Source organism: Nomascus leucogenys, chromosome X (assembly GCF_006542625.1).
Source record: "Nomascus leucogenys isolate Asia chromosome X, Asia_NLE_v1, whole genome shotgun sequence".
In the NCBI taxonomy this organism is placed as follows: domain Eukaryota; kingdom Metazoa; phylum Chordata; class Mammalia; order Primates; family Hylobatidae; genus Nomascus; species Nomascus leucogenys.
This window is the reverse complement of record NC_044406.1, coordinates 130,835,143-130,853,367: the sequence shown is the minus strand read 5'-3', so window position 1 is coordinate 130,853,367 and position 18,225 is coordinate 130,835,143. Positions and strand designations below refer to the sequence as shown.

The 18,225-nt window shown below is 39.5% G+C and overlaps 1 pseudogene; it reads right to left on the bottom strand.

Annotated features, from left to right (window-relative positions):
• Nucleotides 1–3,498: 3,498 nt before the first annotated feature.
• Nucleotides 3,499–17,677, bottom strand: LOC100601296 (annotated as a pseudogene).
• Between the last annotated feature and the right edge of the window lie 548 nt (nucleotides 17,678–18,225).

The window sequence follows — 18,225 nt, the reverse complement described above, 5'->3', positions numbered from 1 at the left end:
AAAAACAGACACACAGACAAACAGAACAGAATAGAGAGCCCAGAAATAAGGCCATACGCCCACAATCATCTGATATTTGACAAAGCTGACAAAAACAAACAATGTGGAAAGAACTTCTTATTCAGTAAATGGTGCTGGGATAACTGGTTAGCCATATGCAGAAAATTGAAGCTGGACCCCTTTTTTACACCATATGCAAAAATCACCTCAAGATGAATTGAAGACTTAAATGTAAAACCCAAAACTATAAAAACCCTGGAAGACAACCTAGGCAAAAACATTCAGGACACAGGCACATGCAAACATTTCATGACAAAGATGCCCAAAGCAATTGCGATGAAAGCAAAAATTGACAAATGGGATCTAATTAAACTAAAGAGTTTCTGCACAGCAAAAGAAAATATCAACAGAATAAACAGAAAACCTACAGAATGAGATAAAATTTTTGCAAACTGTGCATCCAACAAAAGTCTAATATCCAGCCTCTATAAGAAACCTAAACAAATTTACAAGTAAAAAACAAACAACTTCATTAAAAAGTGGGCAAAAAACATGAACAGAGACTTTTCAAAAGAAGACATACATGCAGCCAAAAATCATATGGAAAAAAGCTCCACACCACCGATCATTAGAGAAATTCAAATCAAAACCACAGTGAGATACCATCTTACACCAGTAAGAAAGGCTATTATAAGAAAGTCAAAAAATAAGAGATGCTGGTGGGGTTGTGGAAAAAAAGGAACACTTCTACACTGTTGGTGGGAGTGTAAATTAGTTCAACCATTGTGGAAGACAGCTGGCAATTTCTCAAAGACCTAAAGACAGAAATACCATTTGACTCAGCAATTTCAGTACTTGATTGTTTTATGTCTGATTGTGTGGTCTATTTTAGAGTATGTGAATGTGCAGATAAGAATAATATATATTCTGTTATTTTGGGATGGAGAGTTAAAATAAATGCTAACTGCCTTAATAATAGCTACTAGTCAATGGTCACTTATTTACCTATTAATTGTCAAATATTCTCCTTATAATCTCTTATTTAGCACTCATAATATATATATGTGTGTGCGTGTGTGTGTGTGTGTGGATATATATGTATGTATATATGTATGTGTATGTGTGTGTGTGTGTGTGTGTAGTATATATGTACAAGAGAGCTGATGAAAAGAGAGGAGAGGGGAAAGGAGATGAGGTTAAGCTTGGAGGGGAGTGGAGGAGGGAAATCAGAAAAAGTTCCAACTGGAACAAGGATGAAATGCAGTCTAAATTCTGATATCAGACTTATCCTACAGGACTATTAAATAGTAGTAGGGAATTCACACTTAGAAATACATACAAGATTAAGGGCAGGGAGATTGATTTGGCCTTACTTAGCTTCACAGTTCCTGGCTAGAGTGATGAGAAAGGACATTGTTTTGATTAAAGCTCCTGAGAAAAGGGACTACCAGTCCAAACATCAAAGACTAATGAGAATCAGAGAGCTCAAACTGCCACCAGCCCCTAGCAAACTTGTGGATCTATATATCACATAATATATATTATATGTCACATTTCTCTTTTTTATTTAAAATTTTTATCTTAAATTTTTGTGGATACATAGTAGGTGTGTATATTTATGGGGTACATGAGATACTTTGGTTTGAGTATTACATCATGGAAAATAGGGTATCCATTTCTTCAAGCATTTATCCTTTGTATAACAAAACATCTAATTATATACTTTTAGTTATTTTTAAAATGTGTAATTACATTATTATTGACTATAGTCACCCTGTTAAGAGACCAAATAGTAGGTTTTATTCATTCTTTCTATTTTTTTGTACCCATTAACAATCCTCACCTCCCCCTCAACCACCACTACCCTTTGCAGCCTCTGATAACCGTCCTTCTACTCTCTATCTCCATGAGTTCAATTGCTTTGATTTTTAGGTTCCACAAATAAGTGAAAACATGCAATGATTGTCTTTCTGTACCTTATTTCATTTAACAGAATGACCTCCAGTTCCATCCATGTTATTGCAATTACTGGATCCCATTCCTTTTTATGGCTGCATTGTACTCCATTGTGTATGTGTACCATGTTTTCTTTACCCAATGGACACAGATTTCTTCCAAATCTTGGCTATTGTGAACAGTGTTGCAAGAAGTACAGAAGTGCAGATATCTCTGCAACATGCTGCTTTCCTTTCTTTTGGGTATGTACACAGTAGCGAGATTGCTGCATGATTCAGTAGCTCTATTTTTAGTTCTTTGAAGAACTTCCATACTGTTCTCCAAAGTGGTTGTATTAATTTACATTTCCACCAACAGTGTGCGAGGATTCCCTTTTTTCCACTTCCTCACAACATTTGTTATTGCCTGTTTTTGCATATAAGCCATTTTACACTGGGATGAGATGATATCTCATTGTAGTTTTGATTTGCATTTCTCTGATGATATCAATGATGTTGCACAGCTTTTCATATGCCTGTTGCCATTTGTATGTCTTCTTTTGAGCAGTATCTTTTCACATCTTTTGCCCATTTTGGGATTTGGGGATAGAATTATTCGTTTTTTTCCCCATAGAGTTGTTTGAGTTTGGGAAGTTTGCAACTATTTTCTCCAGTTCTGTGGGTTGACTCTTCACTTTGTTTATTGTATCCTTTGCTCTGCAGAAGCTTTTAAATTTCATGTGATACCATTCGTCCACTTTTACTTTGGTTACCTGTGCTTGTGAGGTATTACTCAATAAATTTTTGCTTAGACCAACGACCTGGAAATGTTTGTATATTATATTGTGTCTGTAACTTTACTGAATTTGTTTAATAATTCTAATAGTTATTTTGTGGTGTCTTTAGATTTTTCCAAATATAAGGTTATATCATCTGCAAACAAAAATAATTTGACTTCTTCCTTTCCTATTTGGATGAACTTTGTTTCTTTCTCTTGTCTGATGGCTCAAGCTGGGACTTTGAAATCTATGTTAAATAACAGTGGTGAAAGTGGGCATCCTTTTTATGTCCCAGATCTTAGAAGAAAGGCTTTCATCTTTTCCCCCAATCAATGTGATGCTAGCTGTGGGTGTGTGTGTCATATATGACTTTTATTATGTTGAGGTATGTTACTTCTTTTTTTTTTTTAATCGGGAGATTACATGACCTCTCTCTCTCTCTCTCTGTGTGTGTGTGTGTGTGTGGTGTGTGTGTGTGTGTGTGTTTTGAGACGGAGTCTCGTTCTGTTGCCAGGCTGGAGTGTAGTGGCACCATCTCGGCTCACTGCAACCTCTGCCTCTCGGGTTCAAGCGATTCTCCTGCCTCAGCCTCCCGAGTAGCTGGGACTACAGGTGCGTGCCACCATGCCCAACTAATTTTTTGTACTTTTAGTAGAGACTGGCTTTCACCATGTTGGCCAGGATGGTCTCGATCTCTTGACCTCGTGATCCGCCCGCCTCGGCCTCCCAAAGTGCTGGGATTACAGGCGTGAGCCGCCGCGCCCAGTCGACATCTCTTTATTGGTTCAGTCTATTCCGGGCCCAGTGGCAGCCCCAGGTCCAGGGGGTCCATGGTTGGAGGTCTTTGGACAGTCAGCAGCAGCATCAGCAGAGACCCTGGGTGTCATAGGGCTGTGGGAGTAGCAGCACTACTCCCCGCATTCACAGGTGCCCTCCTTAACTCCCCCCCCCCTTTTTTTTTCAGATGGAGTCTCGCTCTGTCACCCAGGTTGGAGTGCAGTGGCATGATCTCGGCTCACTGCAAGCTCCGCCTCCCGGGTTCACGCCATTCTCCTGCCTCAGCCTCCCAAATAGTTGGGACCACAGGTGCCCGCCACCACGCCCGGCTAATTTTTTTGTATTTTTAGTAGAGACAGGGTTTCATCGTGTTAGCCAGGATGGTCTCGATCTCCTGACCTCGTGATCCGCCCGCCTCGACCTCCCAAAGTGCTGGGATTACAGGCGTGAGCCACCGCGCCCGACCCCCCTCCTTAACCCTTTTGCAAGGAAATGTCTTGAGCAGGGCAGCTCGCTGGGCGCTGTCCTCAGGAGGCTCCTTCCGCTCGTTAGGAAGCAGCCTGCGTCTCTCCGCCATAGCTTCGCCGGCAGCCTTGCTCCCTGGCCAGGCAGGAGGCCGGGGGCCCCAGTTGGCTTCCGGGTTGGCCCGGAAGCGCTTGAGTCGTCGCTGGCGGGAGCTGGGGTTGGCATCTTCCTGGATGGTGAAGTTGGCCTGCAGCCTGGGCTCCACACTGAGAATGCGGGACGCTGGTTTGGTCTCTGAGAGTCGCTCCTGTTTCACCGGACATTCCTTCTTCCAGCAGCGCATGATGTTTCAGAGGGCGGAGGCGGGGAATACGTCTTCACAGCGTTCTTACAGGCGTGGGAGAGCGAAACCCGGAAGTGAGCGTGGAGGAGGGCCGACCGCAACGGCAGGAGGCTGGGCGTGTTGCAGAGGGGGGTGCTGCTCAGCTGGTCCAGGGTGTAGTACAGAGGCACATCCGGGAGCTCCTCAGTGATGACGCTCAGGACCCTCTCGCATCTGCTCCGAGGTGTGGAAGCGGCGGGGGTTAGCGCTCACAGCCTCTAGGACACAACCCACGAAATCCAGGTCATGGATGGGCTCTGCCCACATGGAGCAACCAAGCCGGTGTCGCTGCCCACAGTGTTCACACTCGGGGTTACGGGGGAACACAGGCTGCAGAGGACTTGACCTGGCCGCGGGGGACTCCTGACGCTTTGCCGAGGCCCTGAAGGTGGAAGGCCCCGCAGCCCACACACTGGAACACCAGCGCCTGCTTGCTGGCTGAGGCCTTAACCTTGGGCTGGCCGGTGAAGACACGGACAAAAAGACGCACGTAGAAGTCGGCGCTGATGCTGAGCAGCGGAACCACGATGCACTGGTAACAGTTGGCGCGGAGGTCCAGGCTGTGCAGGACGATTCTCAGGGCCATCTCGTGGCAGGCCCGGCTCTTGAGGGCCATGGCACCGAACTTGCTATAACACATCTCCCACTGTTCCGCGCCAGCACCGCCATGTCCGTGCAGGTCACGCACAGCAACTCTCCTTCACTCACAGCCTGCACAGCTGCATCCAGGAAGGGGGCAGGACTGCCATAGGGGTCCAGATGGATGACGTCGAACCTCTCCGACACCCTCTGGTGCTGGTACATCAGCATCCAGGCATCTACTTGGCTGGGCTATACCAGGTGGGCCACGTCATTGAGCTGCACATTCCAGCATATGAGATCCACAGCCCGGGCAGAGGCATCTTTGCAACCACAGATCTGAGTCCAGGCGCCTCTAGGGCAAATCGAATGGAACGTAGGCCTGAAGCTGCCAGGCCTTCCAGCACATGCAGGCCTTCCTCACAGATCTCCCACACGGTCGCTGTGCGAGGTTGGTCTCCTGAGGCCGGGTTTTCACTCTCTTTCGGTTCAACCTTTTCCTCCTCTTGCTTTGACAAGTCCACAACCACCTTTTGTGTATCCTTCTCTCCTGGCACCTTGATCTGGATTCCTTTGGCCCCAAGCTGAATGCGAGCAAACTGTATGATCACAGCACATGTCATGTCCCGATTGAATTCCTGCACAAGATTATAAAAGACCTCGTTGGCGCTGGGATTTTGGCAGCCCCCTCAGTGACTGTCGTCTGCTGGACTTCACGTGGGCGCTTTTCTCCTCAGGGCCCGGTGCCGCTCTCCTTGGCTGCTGGATTCGGCAGCCCTGGGGACTGCCCCTCGATAAACCGGGCTCTTCTCTCGTAACCACAGAAAACCGAATTAGTCAAGGTGCACGTTTCTCGAATTAGGACCTGGGCGCCACCATGTTGACACAGTTGAGGTATGTTACTTCTAGTCCCAGTCTTTTGAGGGGTTTTTTTTAAAATCATGAATGGATATTAAATTCTATCAAAATAATTTTTCAGCCTCAATTTACATAATCATATGGTTTTTCTCCTTCATTCTGCTGATATGATGTATCACGTTGATTGATTTACATACGGTAAACCATTGGTGTATCACAAAGATAAATCCCAGTTGGTCATGATTAATGATGTTTTTAATGTATTGTCGAATTATGTTTGCTAGTATTTTGTTGAGGATTTTTGCATCCATATATATCAGAAGTATTGGTCTGTAGTTTGTTTATTTATTTATTTATTTATTTATTTTTTATGTGTCTTTGTCTAGTTTTGGTATCAGTGTAATACTGGCCCTACAAAATGCATTTGAAGATACTCTCTCCTCGTCTATTTTTTTTTGGAATAATTTGAGTCGGATTGGTGTTCTTGTTTAAATGTTTGGTGGGATTCAACAGTGAAGCCACTGGGTCCTGGGCTTTCATTACTGGAAACGGTCTGTTCAAGTTTTGGATGTCTTCCTGATTTAATCTTGGTGGGTTGTTCCTGTCTAGGAATTTGACCATTTTTTTCTAGATTTTTCAACTTATTGGCATATACTGGCATATAGTAGCCACTAATGATCCTCTGAATTTCTGCAGTATCAGTTGCAGTATTGCCTTTGTCATTTCTGATTTTATTTATTTAGATCTTCTCTCTTTTTTTTTCTTAGTCTGGCTAAAGGTTTGTCAATTTTGTTTAACTTTTCAAAAAACCAACTTTTTGTTTCAATGATCTTTTGTATATTTTTGTTTCAATTTCATTTATTTCTGCTCTGATCTTTATTATTTCTTTTCCTCTGCTAATTTTGAAGTTAGTTCACTATTGCTTTTCTAGTTCTTTAAGATGCATCCTTAGATTTTTTATTTGAAGTTTTTCTTCTTTTCTGATATAGGTTCTGATAGCTATAAACTTCTTTCAATATTAAATATGGGATTACTTTTTAATTTCTTTTTCACATTGTTCACTGTTGACATATAGCAATGCTACTGATGTTTGCATAGTAATCTTGTATCTTCAACTTCATTGAATTTGTTTTATAATTCCAATAGTTATTTTGTGGAGTCTTTAGATATTTCCAAATATAAGATTATATCATCTGCAAACAAGGATACATAGACCAAGGATGCTTTTGCTGCATCCCATAGGTTTTAGTGTGTTGTATGTTCAATGTCACTTGTTTCAAGGAGTTTTTCAATCTGCTTCTTAATTTTTTTATTGACCCACTGATAATTCAGGAGCATATTGTTCAATTTCCATATGTTTGTATAGTTTCCAAACATTTCTCTTATTATTGATTTATAGTTTTATTCCATTGTGGTCAGAGAAGATGCTTGATATAATTTCAATTGTTTAAGACGTGTTTTGTGACCTAACATATGGTCTGTCCTTGAGAATGATCAATGTGCTGAGGAAAAAAAAATGTATATTCTGCAGCCATTGGATGAAATGTTTTGTAAATATCCATTAGATCCATTTGGTCTATAGCGTAGATAAGTCTAATGTATCTTTGTTTATTTTCTGTCTGTAAGATATGTCCAATGAAGAAAGTGTGGTGTTGAAGTATGCAGCTCTGATTGTATTGGAGTCTATCTCTTACTTTAGGTCTAATAGTACTTGCTGCATCTACCTGGGGACTCCTTTACTCAGTGCATGTGTATTTAAAGTTGTTATATCCTCTTGCTGAATTGACTCCTTTATTATTATATAGTGTTCCTCTTTGTCTCTTATTATAGATTTTGTCTTGAAATCTGTTTTCTCTGATATAAGTATAGCTACTCTTTCTCTTTCTTTTTTGGTTTCCATTTGCATGGAATATCTTTTTGTACCCTTTTGTTTTTAGTATATATGTGCCTTTATAGGTGAACTGTATTTTTCTTAGGCCACAGGTGAGTGAGTCTTACTTTTTTAATTCATTCAGCCAGTGTATGTTTTTTGATTGGAAATTTTAGTTCGTGTCTTTTGATTGGAGAGTTTAGTAAAGTTATATTCAGTGTTATTATTGGTAAGTAAGAACTTACTCTTGCCATTTTGTTATTTGTTTTCTGGCTTTTTTATTGTTTTCTCTTCCTTCTTTTTTTTTGTGAAGGTGATTTTCTCTGGTGATATGATTCAATTTCTTGCTTTTCATTTTTGGTGTGTCTATTGTAAGTTTTTTGGTTTGAGGTTACAATGAGGCTTGGAAACACTGTCTTGTAACCCATTATCTTAAGCTGATAATAATTTAACGCTGTTTGCATGGACAAACAATCAAACCAGTAAGCAAAAAGAAAACTCATAAAAAGTATGCCTTAACTTTGTTACCTACTTTTTAACCTTTTGTACTTACCGTTTGCATCTTATTGTGTTATCTATGTCTGCAGAGATTGTTGTCATTATTATTTTTGACTGTTTCATAGTTTAGTCTTTCTACTAAGGATAAGAATAGTTAACATACCACATTTACAGTGTTATAATATTCTGTGTTTTTCTGTTTAGTTACTATTACCAGTGGGTTTTGCGCCTTCAGATGATTTGTTATTTCTCATTAACATCTTTTTATTTTTGAATGAAGTACTCCATTAAGTGTTTCTTGTGGGATAGGTCTGGTGTGGCTGAAATCCCTCAGCTTTTGTTTGTCTAAGAAAGTCTTTATTTCTCCTTCATGTTTGAAGGTTATTTTTACCAGATATATTATTCTAGGGTAAAAGTATTTTCCTTCAGCACTTTAAATATGCCATGCCATTCTCTTCCAGCTTATAAGATTTCCACTGAGATGTCCAGAAGTATTGGAGCTCTGCTGCATGTTTTGTTTCTTTTCTCTTGCTGCTTTTAGGATCCTTTCTCCATCCTTGACCTTTGCGAGTTTGGTTGTTAAATGCCTTGAGGTAATCATCTTTGGGTTAAATCTGCTTGATGCTCTATAACCTTTTTGTACTTGGATATTAACATCTTTCTCTAAGTTTAAAAATTCTCTCTTATTGTCACTTTGAATAATATTTCTACTTCTAACTCAATCTCTACCACCTCTTTAAGGCCGTTAGCTCTGATTTTCCCCTTTGAAGTTATTTTCTAGATCCCGTAGGTGTGCTTCCTTGTTTTTTATTTTTATTTTTTTGTTTTTTATCCTCTTACTGTGTATTTTCAAATAGCCTATCTTTAAGCTCACTAATTCTTTCTTCTGCTTGAAGAATTCTGCTATTTAAAAAATGTAATGCACTCTTTAGTATGCCTATTGCATTGTTCAGCTCCAAATTTTCTGCTTGCTTCTTTTAAATTATTTAACTCTCTTTGTTAAATTTCTGTGATAGAATTCTGAATTCCTTCTCTTTGTTATCTTGAATTTCTTCGAGTCTTTGCAACACAACTATTTTGTATTCTCTGTCTGAAAGGTCAGATATCTTTGTTTCCTTAGGATTGGCCACTGGTGACTTATTTAGTTAGTTGGTTGGGTTTATGTTTTCCTGGATGATCTTGATACTTGTAGATGTTCATCTGTGTCTGGGCATTGAAGAGTTACATATTTATTGTAGTCTTCACTGTCCGGGTTTGTTCATACCTGTCCTTCTTGAGAAGGCTTTCCAGATATTCAAAAGGACTTGGGTGTTCTGATCTAAGCTGTGTCTGCTTTAGGGGGCACCCCAAGCACAGTAATGCTGTTGTTCTTGCAGACCTATGGAGGTACTGCTTTGAGGGTCTTGGACAAGATTCAGGAGAATTCTTTTGATTATCAGCAGAAACTCTTGTTTTCTTCTCTTAGTTTCTCCCAAATGTACAGAGTCTCTCCCTCTCTGTTCTGAGCCACCTGAAGCTGAGCATGGAGTGATGTAAGCGCCCCTGTGGCCTCTACCACTGTGACTGCACTGGGTCAGACCTGAAGCCAGCACAACACTGGGTCTCACCCATGGCCTACTGTAACCACTTCCTTTCTCCCACCTATGTTTGCTCAATGCCCTGGGGCTCTACAGTCAGCAGGTGGCAAAGACAACCAGACCTCTGTCGTTCCTTTCAGGGCAGCAAGTTCCCTCTAGCCCCAGGCAGTTATAGAGTTGCAGTCTGGGAGCCAGGGACTACATTCAAAAACTTTAGAAGTCTGCCTGGTATTCTGTTGTACTGTGGCTGAGCTGGCAGTCAATCCAATGGATGCCATTCTTTCTACCCTTTCCTCCTTTTTCCAAAAGCAGAGGAGCCTCACCCCATGGCTACCACCACCACGGGCACATGTGGAATACTACCAGCCTACTGCCGATAATCCCTTAAGGTGCCAGGTCTCTTCAGTCACCATGTGGTGAATGCTGCCTTGCCTGGGACTCACCCTCCAGGGACATGAACTCCTCTCTGGCCCAGAGCAGGTCTAGAAATGCCGTCTAATAGCCAGGTCCCAGAATCAGGGACTCCAAATGCCTGCTTGGTGCTCTACACACTGTGGCTAAACTGGTACCTAATGTGCAAGAGAAAATCCCCTTTACCTTTCTCTCTGCTTTTCTCAAGCAGAAGGAGTCTTTGCCTACAGTCACCACAGCTAGAAATTTGCTGAGTCTTACCTGAATCCATCGAGTCTCAGACCCCCACCCGAAGCCCTCAATTTAGTGCCTGGGTATCACTGCTGGTTATTCAGGGCCCAAGGGCTCTTCAGTTAGCAGGTGATGAATGCTGCCAGAACTAGGTCCTTCCCCTCAAGGCAACAGGTTCCCTTCTGGCTCAGCGTGTGTCTAGCAATGTCATTTGGGAGCTAGGTCCTGGAAACAGGGCCTCAGGACTCTGATGAGTGCCCTATCCTGCTGTGGCTGAGCTGGCATCCAAGATGAAAGACAAAGTCCTTTCCACAATTACCTTTCTTATCCTCAGGCGGAAGGAAGGAGTCTCTTTTGGGGCTTTGAAATTTGCGGACTGAAGTGAGGAGAGGGGAGATGCCAGCACTCTCTTGGCTGCCCAAGCTGAAGTTTCAGTAGGTCTCCTGCCTCCCAGTTCACTGACTCTGGCCCCAGTCCCTCACTAAGACTCTTCTAGGTGTTGCAGTCCTTGTTTCCAAGACTGCATTTTGCATTTATTTAGAGCCCCAGAGTACCTTAGCCCAGGTTGGTGAGGTTTGCAGGAACTCAGGTTCTGACCTCTGGGGTTGCGTGATTCCCCTCTTGCTAGGGCTGGTTTAAATTCTCCCTTCATGGGCAGGCATTAGTTGAGTTTGGTCCGGTTTTTCTTTCTGCTCTTACACAACATCACTGAGTTCAATGCCTCACAATTGCTGTGTTCTCCCTCTCGCAGTGCACTTAAATAGTCTTGGCATCTTGCTGCAGCTGCAGTGGGGTTGGGGAGGGGTGCCATTGGTGAATCAAGACTGTTTTTTCTAGCTGTTTAGTGCCTCTTTCAATGATATGAAGTTAAAACCAGTACTGTGGGTGCTCACCTGATTTTTGGTTATCATAAAGGTGCATTTTTAATGTGCATAGTTGTTAAATTGGTGTACTTGAGGGGTGGGGTGGCAACTGGTAAAGCCTTCCATTTCATCATCTTTCTCTGCCTCCTCAGCATATATATTTTTTGAGAGTTTAGAAGGACAGTGCTGTTAAATGCAAAATGTAAACACGGCAGGAACAACCTAAGCATGTCCCCTATAAGAAAGTTAATTTATATTCCTCTGGGATTACATGCTAGGACTTTATAACCCTCTTTCAATGTGCGTATTGTCATGGGAACAGCATGCTGAAACCTTGGAAGAAAACATAGAAGAGGTGAAATATTTAGTAAGGTTAGATTTCATGAAAATGCAAAAGATCTGATATTTTATCCTGTAGTTAATGTTTATTTGCTGTAATTGCACATTTTTTTATGTGCACAGAGTATGCTGGTGATAGAAATTCTTTATTTTGGCACCCTCCTCTACTGCTTCTCTGATTACTATGAAATAAAGCTAGAAATTAAAAACAAACAGTTGAAATTCATAGAAATATCCAACCAGTATTTTAAAATATTGTTCTAAATAACACTTAGGTCAAAGGGGAACTTCCAACTCCAACTGCAGACTATTTGGGTATGTTACCAGTGAGAGCACTACATCTCAAAGTATATGGATGGTGGTGAAAGATGAGTTTAGAAGATTAATCGTCATATGTGTTTATCAATAATTCAACTAAATAGAATACAATGAAATAAATACAAGAGAGCATTTATTTAATAAATATTTATTTTGTGCCTACTATGTGCTAGACACTGTGCTAGGTACTAAAAATAAAGCAGCAAATACAACCAAGTCTGTGAACCCATGGAGCTTATATTGTAATAAGAGAGAAATGGAAAACTAACCTGCAAATTATTAAGTGAATAATATGTCAGATGGTAAGTGCTTGAGATGTGAACAGATGTGACATGCATTTATTCTCAGTGAAAGCTTCAAGAATCAACATGCATGATTTGTCATCTTCTCTTTTTTTGACTCTGTGATTATGAAAACAGGTGTCAAGATGGAGCTTCCATCAGCCGTGGTCTATGAATAACTACAATAAGTAGACCTCTTGCTGATTCCCTGGCAAGAGGTATAAATGAGAAATAAACATTGTTGTTTTAAGCCACAGGCATTGTCATGCTGTTTCTTACTGCAGTGTAATCTGACTCATACATCTAAGTGAAAATGTCACATAGGTAGCTGGTGATATAAAACGTTGGAAGATATATCAGGAATTGCTAGTACATAGATGGTAGTTAAATAATGGAACTGGAAAGTATTACTGAGGTAATAAGTATATAGAAGAGGTCTGAGGATTGAGCTCTGGGTTTCTCCAAAGTTAAGAGATCAATGAGAAGATAAGTACTCAGCAAAGGAGAAAGATGAAAAGCAATAAGCAATACATGAGAAAGATGAAACAAGAACAAGTATTCTTGAACACAAGAATAGAGTATTTCAAGGAAGAAGAAATACCAATGGTTGTAATGTTGCCAATGGATCAAAGAAGGAGAAATGAGAATTAATCAGTGTATCTATAATGTGGAGGTCACTCCATCTTTGATAGAGGGAGTTTTGGTGGAATGATAGAAAATTCAATTTTAATGGAGTGGGTTGATGACAGGATGGATGTAAGAAGTGGAAGCAATGAGAATAGACAATTTTTAAAGCCATTGTTCAGTAAGGGGGAGCGAAGACTATTTTAGCTCCCACATATAAGTGGAATCATGCACTATATGCTTTTCTGTGCCTGGCTTGTTTCACTTGACGTAATGTTTTCTGGGTTCATTCGTATTGTCACATATGTCAGAATTTTATTCTTTATTAAGACTCAATAATATTCCATTTTTTATCTATATATCTACATATATATTTATATATATTACATTATCTTTATCCATTCACCTGTCAGTAGACAATAGGGTTGTTTCCATATCTTGGCTATTGTGAGTGATGCTGCAATGAAGGAAGAAAGGAAGAGAGAAATAAGGAAGAAAGGAAGGAAAGAAAAATTAATAAGAGTCAACAGATAGTGAAATCATCAAATAATCTATGATATATATAGAGAGAGATAGATACAAGCTTATGTATCCTATTTTCATGGTATATATATATATGCAAGTATATACATATATATATATATGTATACACAGCTTATTTATACTGTTTCCATGGTGTGTGTATATATATATATTACATAATGTATGTAATATATAATTTAATTTAAAAATGTTTAATATAATTTTAAATGTGAAAAAGAGTATGTCTCACATATAATGACATATGCCACATTGTTAAGTAAGAAAATAAAGTTTCAGATAATTGTTTATAGTACGATAGTATTTTTACTTTTCTTTTTGTGAATACCTACTCTTCTTTTAGAGCTATTTGTGAACGAGGAATGGAAGTGCAAGGATTTTAATATAGAAAGAACTGTAAGTGAAAAAAAGGGGTAGAACCATAACACATTTCCAAACTTTACAAAATGATGGGGTTTTTCAAATGCCCCTATCTAGGCAGAGAGGTGGTATATGCAGTAGGATTCTTCTTCAAGGATTAGGAAAGCTGGCTATTAAAATCATCCACTTGATTGAAGGCTAACTCAAAGTTGAGTATTAATTCATTATCTGTCAAGTATAGTCAATTGTGGTAGATTGAATGGAGTCAAAATGAAGCTGAAACTCAGAGTGTTTACTCACTTTTCTTACCCCATTTGAATACCTTCTTCCAAGTAATACTAAACCTCTGCCTGGGTCTGCAGCTGGCAATAACAATACTGGTCAAGATTTTGACTTGTGTTTCTTTGGAGACATTATTTTTGTTCATCCTGAAGACACAATTTTGTTGTTTCTTTTGTTTTTGTTTTTATTATAAGCTTCTGAATCAGTTGAAAATTTTGTTCAGTTTTTGAGATGTTACAGGTATGAGGCTATGTGTCCTGGTAAGTCTTTAGAACTTTGGAAAGTGGGACACAAGAGAGACTTAGAGTCATATTAAACTCAGTTTTGAAGCTGCTGAAAGCACTACACAGTCTTTGATGGGAGACAGGCTTGGTTATATTTGCTGAAGGATGTATCAAGACTAAGGAGGTACTTAAGTGAGACCCCTCTTAATAGTACCAATCATAGTGATAATATGGTGAAGGAGAGGCCTAGAGATTATTACTTCTATTGCAAACCAGGAGGAAGGAAATAAATTCACATTCTATTAAAAGTAGAAAAATATTTAATGTGCTATCAAATAAGGGCACATAATGAATAAGCTATTATTGGTCTCCAGCAACTTCTGTAATATTACTGTCAACAGACATCATATTTTCTGTGACAGCTGATGCTGGGCTCTGGGAGTAGATGGATTGGAGAGCAGAGTTTGAGATCACCCCATTTTCCAAAAGTGTATTGTCTGGGGATCTAGGGAGAGAGGCAAACAGCATTCCCCGATGTTCTGCCTGACCTAAGTATGATGATGCTTTGGCTGTGGCTCGGTTACAATATTAGTATGACCTCTGTCTCTGTCTTGTGTTCTGGGGGTGGGGGTGTAGAAGCCAACGTGAAGTGCTCTCTGCCCAAGCTTCTGTCACTTCCTCTCTGCTTAGTACTAAATGATTGCACACCACACACAGGAGAGGCCCTGAAGATATAACAAGTGACAGAAGTATTCAATAAGGGGTTAAAAGGACAGTGTGATTTTCACCTTTGTTACCAGGGACAGATGATAATGAGATTCCTGTCATCATGGCTTATAGAGAAGAAATGACACAATTCAAACTACGTTGACTGCTCTGTTACCATCAAGAATGATGGAAAGAAGAGAAAGACAGCTTTAATAATTCATTTCAATCAGCTCTTTCTTTGGTTTGGTTAACTGTCAGTTTTCATATATACATATGATGGAATGATATACTACCAGTAAAATTATGTTTCTGAAGAATATTTAATGACAAAGGACAGTCTTATGATGTAATTTTAAATGTTAAAAAAAATGCCACACTTTATTTATAATATAATCCCATGCAGGAAGAAAAGCCTTTGAGTTATAAACAATGATGAAATCTCAGTGATGGAAATAATTTTGTTTCCTTTTTCTTATGTTGATATATTTTCCAAATTTTCTATTTTAAACTCCTTTTGCTTTTGCAATTTGAAAAATCAAAGATATTATTAAAAAATGTCATTTTTTTTGTAAAAACCACAGGACTTAATTCAAAGAACACTTGAAATTACACAAGTAAAAGGTAACAATGGAAGATGTAAGGGGGAGGGGTGGCATAGTTTTCTAAATTTTGCTTTCTGCTGCGTTGTTTTGGCAGCTCAATTTGAATTACTCAAGCTGATGGGTTTTATTTTAACCTTGTCTTTCAGAGAACCAAGATGGATAAAGTAAATGGAATGACAAAATATAGGGTTGGCTAGAAATTCCATTATAATAAAGAATTAGAGAGCTAATATAGACATTGGCACAGATAGCTAAGTTTATTAATTCTTAGTAAAAGCAGAGGCAAGGACATCAAGGGGATCCATCTCCTCTGACATCATTTGGGAATGTCTTGGTAACAAACTCGGTGCTCATAGTCTATACTCTGTAGCAAAACAAGAGCAAATAAAAACAACTTACAAATCTAGGAAATGAAGAATATTTAATCAGTTCATCACTACATCTCCCTACATTAATTACACTTATACTTTAATTACTCTTTCCCAATTTTTAAACCTTACATTTCAATTGTTTTAGATAAAAAGTTAACATAGTAGGGAAAAAGTTTCAGAGCTACTTGTAGTAAATCCAGAATTGCTGTACCCCATTGGTTATCTCCAGGAAGTTCCTGGTTATCTAAGCTGCAAATGCTATCCTTAAAGTGCACAGATGAGACTACATTGAAAAAACGTTTGTGACTGGGTGCTGTGGTTCACGCCTGTAATCCCAGCACTTTGGGAGGCTGAGGCAGGCGGATCACCTGAGGTCAGGAGTTCGAGACCAGCCTGACTAGCATGGGGAAACCCCGTCTCTACTAAAAATACAAAATTAGCCGGGCGTGGTGATACATGACTGTAATCCCAGCTACTAGGGAGGCTGAGGGAGGAGAATCACTTGAACCAGGAGGCAGAGGTAGCAGTGAGCCGAGATCGTGCCACTGTACTGCAGCCTGGGTGACAGAGTGAGACTCCGTCTCAAAAAATAAATAAATAAATAAATAGAAAGAAAGAATGTTTGTGCATGCTCTACAGTCTGTTCAATTTTAACAAGTAAAGAAAATTAAAAGTTGACAATATAATAAACTTTACGGCCCGGCGCGGTGGCTCACGCTTGTAATCCCAGCACTTTGGGGGGCCGAGGCGGGCGGATCACGAGGTCAGGAGATCGAGACCACGATGAAACCCCGTCTCTACTAAAAATACAAAAAATTAGCCGGGCGTGGTGGTGGTGGTGGGCACCTGTAGTCCCAGCTACTCGGAGAGGCTGAGGCAGGAGAATGGCATGAACCCGGGAGGCGGAGCTTGCAGTGAGCCGAGATTGCGCCACTGCACTCCAGCCTGGGCGACAGAGCGAGACTCCGTCTCAAAAAAAAAAAAAAAAAAAAAAAAAAAAAAAAAACTTTACATCTCCAACCATCACTAGGTCCCAAGGCATTTTATACTATACTATGGTTAATGAAAGCCAGTTCACAGAATAATTGATTTTTAAAAAGCAGAACCTATTTTAGAAATATTAAAAAAGCCAACCATTTCACTTTACAGATTAGAAAATTGAGGCTGAAGAGGTGAAGAGAGTTTCAAACCTAGGACAAAACTAGTCTGCATAGTTGTCATTGCACAATAATGCCTATTTAACTTGTCAAATATCAGAGATAATTGATGCTTTTATTTGAAAGGTTATTAAAGTCAAAATGAATCAGCATAATATTTTAATATTAAAATATTCCAGATGACTCTGAGCTGTGAAATGTCTTCTGCAGCATTCCCCATTAGGTGTCAGGAAGTTTCTGTTAATGAGTGGGAAGTTAGGCTAGAAGTTTCTGCAAAGTAAAATATGTTATTTGTGAGTGTGGACAAGTAAAGAGTTTGCCAAGCAGAAAGAAATACAATGCCTTTTAAAAATATTTAATTCAGCACATAAAAATATAAACACGTAGGTTTTAGGTTTCACATATCTTCACAATTCTTTTTTAAATAATGGTGGATGAACGAGAAGCTACAGCATTTGTTTATCTTTTTCTACTTTGGTAACACATGACATTTATTTCCCTTTCTGACCCCCTTGCTCCTGCTGACGGATGTAGTATCATTTTCATGTTACTGTATTTTCATTCATTTGTTATGTATACTTTTTCTTATTTACTTTAAAGCGATTATCGTTAGCTTTGTAGTTTTTGTCTCTTACTTTGATCCTCATGTTCGGTGACTGATATTCTTGGTTGCAGTGGGAAAGACAATGAGCATATAAAGTGTGTCCTTTGACCAACAAATAACAGAGCCTAAATGTTCACCCTAAATCCAATTAAAGTTCAAAAACCAGGCCTTTGGTTGAACAAAGATTATCTAATGAAATTGCAAAGGAAGAGTCCATTCCCAAATGCTATTTTAAGCCTCTAACTAGACATGCTGAAGTAGTACTAACTGATCACATTAAACATGTGATAGCAGATATGCTACTTAAGAATACCATATAATTCTAATTCTATTTTTGTTACCTACTCTTTGCTTTACATGAAGGACATACTTAATGGACCAGCTAATCTGTTGAATTTTAAAGGAATTCCATTTAACAAGTTGTTTTTAAACACATTCATTCATTCTTCAGATATTTATTGAGTTTCTTTAATGGGTCAGGCATTCCTAGAGGATCTGAGAATATTGACTTAAAGGATCCTGCTTTCATTTAGTTTACATTGTACTGGGGATGGAGGCAGATAACTGAAAACAAATGAATAAATAAACAAC